Source organism: Cryptomeria japonica, chromosome 7 (genome assembly GCF_030272615.1).
Source record: "Cryptomeria japonica chromosome 7, Sugi_1.0, whole genome shotgun sequence".
Taxonomy (NCBI): Eukaryota; Viridiplantae; Streptophyta; class Pinopsida; order Cupressales; family Cupressaceae; genus Cryptomeria; species Cryptomeria japonica.
In genome coordinates this window covers 496998056-497012697 of record NC_081411.1, presented here as the reverse complement: position 1 = coordinate 497012697, position 14642 = coordinate 496998056, and positions in this window count along the sequence as shown.

Here is a 14642-nt window from a genome sequence, read left to right as displayed (position 1 = left end):
CCAATAATGATTACATATTCATATAAAGTGAAACAATTCTTTAATCCAATAATGATTACATATTCATATAAACAAGTAAATAATGATTACGTATTCATATAAACAAGTCAATGTTTCTAATCTTAACATTGTACAAAATTATAGATTTTCAAACATTGTACAAAATTATAGTTTTTCAAATGGTCGTCTCTCTTGCTCTGCCCAATGGCTCCCTTGCTCCGAATGTCCGATCTGCCTTGCGATCATGTGGGGCATCCTCTAATATCCCGGTGTCTTCTCCCTCCTCAGCGGTGCCGGTGGCCTCTTTGCCTAGGTCTGCAGTTGGGGAGGTGGATGCCTTGCCCGGCGTTTCTCACGCTGTGGGCGAGTTTCCTCCACTCGTGGATTTGGCTGCTACGGGTGCTGGTGCTGTGGCTGTTCCGTCTGCTGCAAGGGGTTTTTTTGCTGTTGTGGACTGTCCTTCTACGGTTGTCGATGTTGATGCCGGGGTTTGGTTGCTTCTGGTGTTGCTGGTGTCAAGATGTGGTGTCAAGATCCTTACTGTTGGTGATCTTATTCCTCCCAAACCTCCTTTTGCTCCTAGGCGAAGCTTTGCCTGCATGGCCAGATCTGATTTTATTCCTCCAAACCTTCTTTTGCTCCTAGGCGAAGCTTTGCCTACATGGCCAGATCTGTTCCAGATCTGTTGCTTTTCTTCACAAGGGAATTTGTCCTTTTCCTTGTGCCAAGACCTCCCCTGTTGTGTTTTGTGGTCAGGAGGTAGTGGAAAATGTTGAGTTTTATCAACGCTGTGTTTTGGTTTGTAGATTTATTGGGTTCTGCCCTTCTACTCTTGATCGTGATTTGGTTTTGGGTTTGTTGTGAGCTTGGGGTATCACTCTCTCTCTATTAAGCCTTGAACAACTTCCTTCAACCCCCTTACTGTTCGTTCGGTTTAGGTTCGTCTTCCTTATCTTCCCCTCTATTTCAGGGAGCCTTCTTGTTTCGAGGCCATCAATAATTCCATTGACAGCTTCTTGAAGGTTGATGCCACAACTTTTATGGGTCATTTTACTTTTGCTCACCTATTAATTGATATTGACATATCTATGCCCCTCCCTAGGGGGATGTGGTTCTAATGGTGGGGAATAGGCCATGGACTTAATCGTTGGATTATGAGGGCCTCCTCTTTCGTTGCAGAAGATGCTTCTCAATGGATCACTTAGCTTCAGACTCTTCTCTCTCCTGCTGCAGAGGTGTTGCTACTTGGTGGAAGGATGTTACTGAAGATCACTTGACGATCAATGCTTCTGGGTCTGATTCTATTGACTCCTCTCTGGAGGATGTTGTCTCTTCCCACGATGAGGTCCCCCTTACTGTTGATGAAGCTTTTGTCGATGTTACTACTGTTGTGGACTCTTCTGCCCCTTTGGCTTCTACATTTGTTGCTCTTGCTCCACAACTCCACTCTACTTCTCGCGATTCTGCTCTTGTTATTGTTTTGTAGCAACAATCTGTTGTTGTTCTGCATCAGCAATCTAACATTAACTCGATGGGGTCCTCCCCACTTGATTTTTCTTTGAATGTTCTTAATGATAGTGTGGCTTGGACGATTGTTTGTCGTAGGCAGAAGGGGAAATCTGCCCCCCTTTCCCAAACCCCCCTTGTCAAGTTTTGGGCGTTTCTCCCCTCTCTTGAGTTGGGTTTTGGATTGTTGCAGGTTTGACAGGTTTGTTTAGTTTGTCTGACCGTTTTTGTTTGGGGTTTGTACCCCTGCTTGGTCTGTTTGCCGCCTTTGGGCTGTTGTTTGCTTTTTGATAGCCTTTTGGCTATGTAAAAGGTCAACGCCCTAGTTAACGCTACCTTTTTAATAGAAAACATTGTACAAAGTTAGGGTCTATTGAAATAGGATTCCACTCTAAATTTTGAATAAACCAGTGCAAGCTGACTAGATGGAGAGTATTGTCGAGATGTTATACCTCCAACTACATATATGACAGTCCCCCACACACCTTGTTTTAAAAGTGGCACTACCCTTCACGAGGGTGTAAACAGATCTTAATGCCATCTACACTTGGTATTTTAACCCTACATGACACTAGTTGGTCATACGCAATAGGTACCTCCTAACTAGCACGACTTTTGACTAAGTAGTGTATCTAGATCATGTGAATTGACATACACATGTGAGGTAATGTGCTACCTTGGCAAAAGGATTTATAGTTGTAAGCATGATTGAATGTGTAATCAATGTTCACCATCCTACTCGGTTAGTACAACATCTATGTTTAATGCTATAATATCCTTGACTAGGTCTAGACTTTTTGACATGGTACTTCATTTTGTCACACGCTAAGAGATAGTTACTTGTGCATACATGCACATACATGTATACATGTATGTGTTTGCAATTTCATTGACTCATTATATATGCATTCTATAAATATTAAATTCTTTGACGTAGGATTTTTCTTGCATTTCATACGCAGACACTCAATGTGCTCTTTCCGTTATTGTATGCAACAATTATTATGCCCAACTTGCACTCTACTTGTTGCACATAGTAGCTCTTCTTAGCAGTTTGCTTGCAAGCATGATAGTTTTTAATGTATTTGGGTTCCTATGCCAAAAAGACATGGCTTGCCCTCATTATTTTTGCATGTTTAATTGATGGCTAGGACTGTATTCATAATTTTGTTTGCATCTAATTTTCTTATTAAAGGTGGTGACAACTACGGGTTACTATTCCAAGTCTTTCCCAACTTATTTCAAATTGGTAAAAGAGCATTTAGTTGAATGTATCAGCTCATTCCAAGAAAGACTAAGTGAATTCCGCTGTTTTGAATTCCAACCCTATGATACGAGTTATGGTACACGTTGTCTGCTTGCATTCATTTCAGATTGAAGTGTTGGAGATTTATAATGCTATCTTTTAATGAACAATTCTTATTTCATTCAACTTCAAAACTAGAGACTACAAAGTAAAAATTCATTACTATGGAAGCCTTGAAAAATAATAAGGCCTTCAAATTTGAAACAATCATACTTCTTTCTTAATGAAACTATGCAAAATTGTGAGAAAGAACACTATCGACTTTTATATCTGGTCAAGAAGACAATTACTTAAAGAAAAACCACGACACTCAATCAAAAGCACCATTTTTGGTTTTCTGAAAACAAATGTTCTCAAACAAAAGCCTGAATTACATGCCTAACAAGCAATGTCGGTTGCAACTATAAGCACTTTTGACAACCTTCATATTTAGTCTCGACCTGCTCTATCACTGTATCCTTCTTTGTAGTTTGTTCTTTTATAGCTCTCGTGATTAGTGAGAAAGAAGAGTTGATAATGTTAGGAAGAAAATTTGTCATCTCAAGGATGATGAATCCTTAAGGACAGACTAACCCTCCGTTACCTCCTCGAACTGACACTAAGATGAGTCAGGGGATAACAAAATTATGCAAGGAGTGTCAGACACCTGAGAGGCGTCTCTGGATGACTCTACAGAGCCTCCATCTTCGGGACGAGCGTCGGAGCTGGGATACCAGCGTGACGCGTTGTCGTCGTGTACGAACGAAGTGCAAAACGCAAACAAAGAGTCTAGGATGTACTAACAGAGTTTGTAAAACGACTAAACAATGTTAAAATGAACGAAAAGCACAAATCACAAAATAGGATAAGAAAACACTAAAGGAGTAAGAAAATCTCACAACAGGTCCATGCTATGAAGCCTCCCGCAACTTGACATCCTCCTCACGATGATATTCCTATGCACATACAAGAGAGGAAAAATGGTGGGGTTGTGTTTTGAAGTCTGCCTAAGTTAGAGCCCCGTTTTGGTGTTTCCACCTCCATGGACAACCCAAGAAGCCACAAGAAAAGAGAAATAATAAAGATAATAGATAATGCAATACGAGATTGGAAATAAAGATTGGACAGTTAAAAAGAGAGGTTTGAGTAGACTGCTCTTCTACGAACGATCGCTGGAATGCTGGTGTGAAGTGCTTGAAATGCTTGGAAGTGCTTGAAGTGCTGCAATGATGGTTGTGTTCTCCAAAATAATCTCCTAGAGCTCAAAATGCTGGAAGGAATACCAAAAACCCCAAAAAGAATCACCTCAAATGCCTCTAACATGAAAGATAAAGGCCTGAGAAGGAATTCAGACGTCGGTGGGCACATGCAGAGGCGTTACCATTCCTTCCGGGGCGCAGACGTAACGCTCAAGCGACCATTTTTGTGGACTATTAGATTTGCGGGATGCTAGAGTGCTACATAGACGTCTTCGCACCGCGTCTGTGTCCCCGAAGGTGACAGGTTGGCGGAGTTGGTAATACTTAGGCCAGAGCTGACAAGAATACCCTGAATGGACAAAAGGATAAAGTGGCTGGGTCCGACCTACCAATGGCATGGGGGAAGGCGCCATTTGTCGCATTTATCGCAAAAGGGTGAGATTTTCGACAGTACATTTTGCCCCCACTTTAGCAAGCACGTCTCTTTGAAGAGGTGCAAAGCTAAAGTAGAGAAAAAGATAAAAGAAAAGAAAGTCGCGATAGGGAGGCAAATTTTCGTTGATTAGACGAGGTTGCCCCCAACGAGACGATGTTAAGGCTTGAAACAGATATTGGTACTTGGTACATTGCAAACACGCTAGCTGTAGACTAGCTTGATGGATGATAAGATAAAGAAGTAGATAACGTAATAGAAACAAACCTCGCCTTGGAGGAAAGCCCCTGGTTATGGAAAAATACAAGATAAGAGGCTGCCATTGGTATAAGATACGCCGGTATGGTTAGCAATATGTACCATGCTAGATAGCCATACAATAGAGTGTGATGTGCCAGTATGGATGACCATACGATAGGGCAAGATAATTGCCAACATGGGTAGCGATACACTAGATAGCCATGCGATAGGGCATATGAAGATAGATTTGCCAGCATGGGTAGTGACACGCTAGAATGCCACACGATATGGAAAATGAATTTGGTAAGTAGTAGATTGGCCCCTACCAAGGCAAACAAAAAAGATAGATCAGGAATGGTTTGGCCCCCATGTAGGCAATCTTTGGAACAAAGAAAGATCGAGTGGTTTGGCCCCCACTTAGGTGAACATGAAAAAGAAAATAGCAAAGGAAACAAATGCAAGAGCTAAAAGATAAAATGCAGCTATGGTGCCCCCCCTAAGAATGATATGTATGGAAGGCATGTTATTCTAAGGAGAAGAGCAGTTGTGGCATGCCAACATAGCGAGATGTTTTCGTGGAATGCCACCAAGAACAAGTGACACATAGATATCCACAACATCAAAAGATGCAATGCAAAAGGATAGGGGGATCCGATATTGGCATCAGAACCCATAGCAACATTAAAATGATATATAGTATCACTACGAGATGGGTGTATTGTCATGGTGCCAAAGGTCTTGGATTGAAAGAAGAGCACACGAAGACAAAGATAAAATAAAAATTCGGGTCAACATGGAAGAAGCAAAATGATGCCCCCAACACTTTGCATCGTTCCTGAATATCGAAAAGTAAGATACGACAGATAGAAGAAGCAAAGGAATTGTAGACACCTAAAATTGTCCTATCTAATTAAATAAATATTATTTATTTAATTATTTAATCTTAAGGCTTCTATTAATTAAATAAATTCTTATTTATTTAATTAATTCATTAGTCTTCTTCTAAGCCTTTCCTCATTTAAATAAATACTTTTATTTATTTAATTAATCTCACTTCTATTAATTAAATAAATATTTATTTATTTAATTAATTCATTAGCCTTTTCTATCCATGACACATGTCATTCATCTCTTAATTCTTCTCTTACCTACCCCCTTTATCATTTAATTATTTCCTCTACCCACCCTTTAATCATAACCGACCATTTATCTTTACACCTCTTAATCTTATCCCTCCATTTCCTAAAGTGTCTTCTATATAAGAGGATACTCTCCTTCATTATCAACCCTAATCATCTAATCACCTAACAACTTCTTCAATCAAACTTTCTTGCGATCAAGCATCTTCAACCAAAATCCGTTCTTTGTTGAGCTTTTGTGCACACATAAAATTTGAGAGCAAATATATCAAACAAGATCAATGGAGATAAGAGACAACGAAGATTGAAACCCTGCTATACATGTAAATGGTAATATTATTTTATTTTGGTTGATTTACATGATCTTAGGTATCTTCATTTGTGTATGGTGGATTGCTTTCATTGTTAGGCTAGGGTTTTGTGGTTGGATCCTTGTTAGTCTTTCAATATTATTGTTTTCACTATCCATTTTCACAATATACATTTTGGCACGCCCAGTGGGACATGGATTTTTGTTAGATCTATGTTTTTTTTTTGCAGGTTTTTCTAACCCTATATTGCTGTTTTGTAAAACAATTTGGAGAATAACCTTGTACAACTAGGTTTTTGGACACAAGATTAAGATTTTGGAGAGATTAATTAGGTCTCACAAACGGTTTGGAATTTTTGCACCAAATTGTTTTTGTAGGTTGGGAATAGTATTAGGAGTGTTCAATCCGAAATTCAGATTTTTTTGGAGCATATTTAAATTTTTTTATGATTTTTCATTAAAAAAAAAATTTTCGAAGCAATTTTTTTCAGTTTTCTTACATTTATGGAAAGTTCTCAGAATTATACAGGGGGTCCATTTTTTGTGATTTTAATTTGGGTGCAAAATAATTCGTGAAAAATCAGATCTTTAAAACTTAGGGTTTTGCAATGATTTGATCAAATCTCACAAACGACTTAGAATTTTGGCATAATTTTGTTTTTTGCAGGTTGGGGACAGTCTCAAGAGTGCTCAATCCAAAATGTAGATTTCTTGGAGCATATTTGATTTTTCTATGATTTTTCATAAAAAAATAATTTTGGGAGACAATTAGAGCATTTTTCAGATTTTTTTGCATTTTTGGAAATTTCTCAGAAACATACAAGGGATATGTTCTTTGTGATTTTAATTTTGATGCAAAATAGTTCGTGAAAAATCAGGTCTTTAAAACTTAGGGTTTTGCAATGTTTTGATCATATCTTACAAACTGCTTGGAAGTTTTGTAGGAATTATTTTTTGAAGGTTGGGAATGGTATTAGGAGTTTCTAGTACAAAATTCAGATTTTTTGGATCAAGTTTGATTTTTTTATGATTTTTCATAAAAGATAATTTTGAGAGCAAATTAGCAATTTTTTTGGATTTTATTACATTTCTGTAAATGTCTTGAAATTCTAAAGGTGGTCTGTTCTTTATGAATTTAATTTTGATGTAAAATAACTCGTGGAAAATCAGATATTTGAATTTCTCAAAAAACGTACTATTGAAGGCCCCTATTTCACAAAGTCATTTGAGATTTCTAAAATTTACCTAACTCGTGTGCTTGCAGGAGGGGTATTATTTCACAACTACTAACAAGTTTGCTACATGACCTTTGACAAAGATTTGATTTTGAAATTGCTTGCTTTGTCTTCTTTAGTCTAGCAAAACACTTCAATTGGTGCTCTAAAATTAACAAGTGTTTTTTTGTATCTTGAGCAATAGGCTCTTTTTGTTTTACCTTTTAGAGAGTCTGCCTCCCGAGTAGCTCATAAGGCCAAGTGAGAGGGAACGACCCAAGTGGTAACAGGCTAAAGCCAAGCTCTTCCAAGCCACTATAAATAAAAGTGTTTGTGACAAAAGTTGCAAGCAATGGGTGTTACATGCTGCTATAACGACGTTATGACTCCCCATAAACCATATAGAGTGCAACCTCTATAGGCTGGGAGGCCTTCCATTTAACGGAGCGTAACATGCTGCTGATTATAACCACCCAAACATATGTCCTTACTAGACACCTTTTGTGTTAGAAGCCAAAAAACTTCTAGTTGTTGGCACAAGAGGTCGAACCTCTGAAGCGGTTCACATTCTTACGGTTCTTAGTAGAGATACAAAGTTCTCCACGGAGAGTTTTCATGGGGATTGGTGCTTGGCTTCCCTGAAGAAGTGAGTGCCGAGGGTGGAGCCAGTGGCGTCAAGCATCTAAGTATCCGCTTTGAATTGCGTAGCTCGGGGTAATCCCCAAGTGAGATTCAACAACTATTGTCCTAGCTAGCCTTAGGATTTGTGCTTGTATGATCAAAACACTCAAACATTTTCAAGCAAAAAAAGAAACATTGTTTATCGTGTTTTCAAGTGTATGCAAAACAAACAAGGACATTTTACAATCACACTTGAAATTGAAACACTTTATCATTTTTGGATAAAAACACCTTCACACATTGTGTCTTCATTGTTTGGCATGTTTTCTTGTCACTAAAAGTCAAAACATTGAGATTTGGTCATATTCAACAACTTCACAGTTGGACAAAATTGCAAAACATTTTCAAAATCACGTCTGGGTTTACTTAAACCGCGTCTGTGTTTAGAACTAAGAAATTGCAAAAGATTTGTCAAGAGAAAAAGGACTTAAGTTTTTTAGATTCAAAGAGCTTCTAAGGCTGCTTCTTATAGGGCTTCATTCTTTAGTCAACCTATCTTAGTCACACATAGTCAATCATTTTTCTTCACTTGCATTGCCCTCATACATATTTTCTAAATTTGAGTCAAAATGTTACTTTGCTTGTCTTCATCAAACTTTGCAAACATACTACAACACAACACTAGGTGATTCCCGTATCAAGATGTATCATCTTCTTGAGTCAAGGTCAACTTACCTCATCAAGAGATCCATCATATCTTTGGAAGCCACACCTTACTCTCAAACATACATACTTTGGTCTTACACTCTTGGACATTGCAAGTTTATCCTAGATTGATCTACACTTCATACACCTCTTGGTCTTTCATAGTCTTTGCATTTTCATACTACCTTTCATTTTGGTCAAGACTTTAGTCCATGGTTAAAATCCGTTCACAAAGGTCTAGAAGGGAAGCCAAAGAAGCTTTAAGGTTTTTAAACATGAGTACTTATGAGTTTGATGGAGATGAATTTTACAATCCATTTGACAATCGCAGTAATATACCAGACCATGACAATGACACTAATGAGAACAACAATGGAAATGATAATGACAATGACAATGCATATGTGGATTCTGCAGAAGTTGAGGAAACTATCACGGATCCCCATTTTAATAAATTGGTTCAAGAAATCATGAAGAGAGATAGACAATATTTCCTACAAGTTATCGCACAAAGTGGAACAACAATACCTCATGATTTTGATATGTCACAAATTTTGGAGGATAATATAAATCAAATAAATCAAGCTAATACAAGGCTTAGGAGCCCCAATAATGGTGGTAATAGGAGAGAGCGTCTCGTGCTTGAGTCACCTTCCTCCCTATTTCAAAAACCTGAAATTCAAACACATACACTCATTCGCATGCCAGCTATGATAGAACCTCTCATGAACAACCCCACAGTCATCCTTTCCCATGGAGAAGAACTACCACCACACATGCTCATTATAATACCCAAGATCATACCAATGCATACAATTACACTCAAGTGAATATTCAAAATCATGACACGAGGAGACCTCGTGTCAGATTTGGGGGCAATATCCAAGATCACCCTTATTATACCCCCTATTTTCATGGTCATGACATGTATCGACCTAGACCTAGTGCTCCTCACTACAACACCATACCAAGTGGTCCATATCCAAGCTACAACTATTTCCATCCTCCATATGAACACATCTATGATCAATACCATCCATACATGCATTATATCCCTCCTCCTCTGCCCGGTGGCTCAGACATGGGACTAGCTCAAAGAGAAAAGACACCACCCAAGAATGACTTGCAACAACAGATCAAGGATTTACAAAAGCAAATGGCGGACATGAGTAAAGCAACGATATACAATGAAATATATATGTCCTTACCCATTTGATAGAAGCATTCCAATGCCTCCATTCCCTCCACATTTTGTGATACCAAAATTTGATAAATACAAAGGCAAAGGGGACCTAAGGCACACATAAGACAATTTTTCACAGCTTGCATTGAGGTACCAGGAGAAGAAACATACTTGATGAGATTGTTTCCACAAAGCTTAGGTGAACAAGAAATGGAATGGTTCTCCCAACTTCCACCTGGAATCAAGTCATGGGGTGATTTAGCAGAGGCTTTCATACAACACTTCTCATATAACATTGAAACACACATGTCAGTGGCTACCTTGTGCAATACTAGGCAGAAAAATGGGGAATCTTTCTCGTCATTTCTACAACGATGGAGAGGTCTTGCTAGTTGATGCTCTTGTGATATACCTGTAGCGTCCTAAAATTGCGACACTTGCAATTTCGACTGCATTTGGGTCTTCACGATGGTGATGCAACACAGAACCTGAATGGAGACCCCGAAACTTGTTCATGACATCAAAAACTGCATTTCTTAGCACCCTGGCCTGATCCTCCTTGCACCCTGCTGTCCCGGGAGGTGGGACCATGGCGCCCAGCGCCCTGGTCCTTCAGGACCATAGCGCCCAGCGCCCTGGTCCCCCAGGACCATGGCGCCCAGCGCCCTGGTCCCTGGCCCTATTTTGGGCCCGGTCTCTTATGGGGCTTCGGGTCTTTAAGTTTGCAAATTGGAAAATATTATTTCCTGGTCGGCCTAAGGTCGGGAAAATCAGTCTATCAGCCCTAATTGACAAGTATATAAACTACTTTTCCTCTCCTAGAAAGGGAGAGAAAGAGGAGGAGACATATGTGAGCAAAGGCGCGAAAGCAATATTCAAGCATTCAAACATTCAAGCATTCAAACATTCCTTCAAGCAATTGAGCATTCTAAGTCTCCATTCAAGGCTAAGTGTTGCATTCAAGACAAGGATTCAACCATTGAAGAGGAGATCACTTACAACACATTACATACAACATACATTACACCTTCGCATGTAAGAATACAAACATTCTTACAACAAGGTATCAGTACTTGTTTACATTACAAACATTTACATTTACAACATTCTCATTTCTTGGTTAATTCCAAAATCGGGGTTTGACCTAAAGGCAAACCCCTCATCCCTAACCCCCCAATCGTCCTCTCTTTTCTGTGTGTAGGTTGCAGGTACGCAGCTGTAATTGAAGATCTGGAATCCTTGTGCAGAGACGAACAAATCCACCTTCGTTTCGCGAATTTTTCGGAGGACCGTGTGCACATCGGGCGCCATCGTCCCGTCAACTTTCACTCAAATTTGCAGAACAGCACCGTCTCGACATTTTACTGCTAATTCCAGGTCCGCAGCTTCATCCCATATTCCTATCTCTGTTTATAAGCGAATCTTTCTTGCTTCTACATGCATTCCTAGTTCAATCATTCTTTCCACATTTCTTTACAAAAGAGGGTATCCTTGATGTCTTAACCCTTGAAACTCATTCAGAATCCAATCTTGCATTGGTTGGGATTGGATCTTGTGGGTTTCAACCCCTCTTTTGAATGTAAAGTCTCTCCTAAGTGAAAACCATCAACCCTAGTGACTCTCCCTTCTCTCTCCTTGGAGTTGGGGAGAGGAGAACAACTAGGGTTCGATTTTTCCACTTTACAATACCACAAAAACAAATGGTAGAAATGTTCACTCAAAACGTCAACAAGGGTATTGGATATGAGCTAAGAAAAGCTTGTCTGTCTACCTTCAAAGAGGTCATTGAGAAAGGAATGGCAACAGAAAAAGTCCTTATCGAATAAGGTGTCATTAAGATATTCAAAGCGAACAAAGAGAAATCAAATGGGAAAGACAAACCCTACTTTTGGAACAAGAATAAGAACACAATCAATGACAGGGTAGTAGATGCAAATGTTGTGAAACTTAAGATAACTTTCCCCGGTGTAAGTTCTTCTAATATGAATGATCAAGTGAACAATCAAAGACAATCAAAACCTCGAATAAAGTACACTCTTTTGGGAGAACCGATTGAAACAACATTCAAGAAGTTAGTGGAAAACAAGCTCATAACACTACCCAATAATCCACCATATGAGCCAAAAGTAAAACCAAATTGGTGGAATGATGATGAATATTGTGAGTATCACAAGAGTAAAGGGTATTTAACTAGCAATTGTCACAGATTGAAGAATATCATACATGATCTTATTGATAGAGGTGACATAGAAGTTAATGGTCACACCTCCAATGAAGAGCATGTGATGTTTAAGGAGCCATTTCCTAAACATGACAAAGGAACAAAAAAAAAACTACAAATAATCAAGCCAATTATACCAAGATGTCCTATGACTATGATTCCACTATTAATCACATTTCAATGGAGAATCATGTTTCTACTATCATTATAAAGGAAAAAAACTCCCGAAGGGTCTACCCAAAGGAGTAAGGTTGTTTTAAAAGGCATTGGACCATCTTCCTCATCTTCTAAAGACAAAGCCTTCGAATGTAATGTCACAACTCATCGAGGTAAAGTTACCTTGCAAGGCGTCCCATCCAAGACCACAACCTCTTCATCTACCAAGAATGAGTATGACCTTGTAGATCAGTTAGGGAAGACACCTGCCCTCATTTTCATCCTTTATATTTTACGCATATCCCCTGCACATAAGGCCATCCTTGATAAGACTTTGAGAGAGACTTCCGTACCCACTGATCTGAATGTGGACTAGTTTTAAGCCATGGTGGGATACCTTTCCATTTTGCATACCCTCACATTTACAGAAGTTGATGACACATCCGTAACTGAGCCTCATAATGCACCTTAACATATTGAAGCCTTTATCGATAAAAACCGAATAAAATGAGTCTTGATAGATGGAGGAGCAGGTCTGAATATTTTTACATTGAACACTATTAAACAATTGTGATATTCTGAAAAGGCTGTGAATTCTACACATGCAATCACGATAAAAACATATGATGATGAAGAATGTTCATCCAAAGGAACAATCACCTTACCTCTAAGAATTGGGCCAGTCATGAAGGATGTGGTTTGTCAAGTCCTTGATCTAGATCTCACATATAACATACTCTTGGGACATCCATGGATTCATGAAATGAGAGCCGTTCCCTCAACATATCACTAATGTATCAATTTCCCACACAATGGAGTGGAAGTGACTGTTAATGGTGTTCCAAATCCGTTCATATATTGCAATAACCCACAGCCAAAATTGGAAACAATAATACCAACCAATAGAGAAGCAACTCCATCATCCGCATATGTTGACCCATAATCATTGAAAGCTTCTACATCAGAAAAAGTAGAGCTAAAATAAAAATTGAAGGTTAAAGACATAGGATGTGGTGAGTATATATTTCATGTTGATCAACTCCCACTATCTCCTAAGACATTTAGTTGACAAGAACAACCTACAAACAATTGTCAATGTCAAGGAATTGGGTGTGAACCATCTAGTGTTGTGGCTACTAATTCTGAATGCAAATATCCTCTAGTGGTGCAAGCAGCTCTTGATATCAATAGTCCTAAGAGTGGTTCCAACAAAGAATCTATTGAATATATCACCAGCCCTCTTGAGAACTCATATAGCCTTACCATTTCAATCACTCCTTCCATTTCCACTCCACTTCTAGACTTGGATCAACAAGAATTACAAAAGACCTTACTTATTGGGGATAAAAAATCAAGCCTTGAAAAGAAAAATCTAAAAGTAAAAAATAAAGACAAGTCCTTCAGTCCAAATCAAAATCAAAAGCTATTGGACTCTGCAAAAATCAAAGTCAAGGATAAAAATCCTACGAAGAAAAAAGAACAATAGTTGATCTCCCCTAATATCAAAATAATTGGGGGCAAAAGTTCTAAAATTTCAAGTAAAAAAGAATACTTGTTGATCCTAAGTCTCCATCATGCTATCCTACTTTCACTTCTTTTCGCAATCATAAGCCTTCATTCCTCATCCACTTGCTCCACAAATCCATCCCCTTTTGGCGATACATCACATCAATGTACCTTTAATAGAACTTCCTTGAAGGACTTTGTTATCAGGGATGCCCAAACTTCTTTAGGTGACACACATATGGGCCTACATAGTTCACACATTAGTAATTCCACCTTACTTCCTTCATCAGGGAAGACAATCAAGGGAGAAACATATCATTCATTCAAGGACCGACACAACTACAATCATAAGGTAAAGCCTCACACATTTGAGGTGGGTGACTTAGTTCTAAGAGAAAATCCTAAAAATCAGCAAGACAAAGAGAAAAAGGGCAAGTTCAAACCAAATTGGCTTGGTCCATACATCATCACAACAGTCTATGGATCAGGTGCATATCAACTCTCAACACCAAATGGAGAACCTTTGGAAGATCCTATCAACAACATGCACCTACAGGTTTTACACACAACTCTTTAGAATATCCTAATATAAAAAAAAAATTCAAAATATATAAAAAATACAAAAAAAATCATAAAAATAAAAAATCGTTACTTGGTGAAAACCTGACAAGCAGGCACCTTGTGACAAAAAAAAATTGAAAAAAAAAAAGAAAAGTAAAGAGAAATAAATTCATGCAACAGTGGAAACCTCTTCGGTGGCGCCCTGGGCAAGTACCATGGTGAAAACCGGGTTACCGACGCCATGTGTAGAGACATTGCTCCTCTCTCTTTCAAGATTCAAATCTTATCCTTTCACTTTGCACACACTCACAAGTTATACATCTATAATAAACTTACCTATTCCCATCATGGCTTGTTATTGAT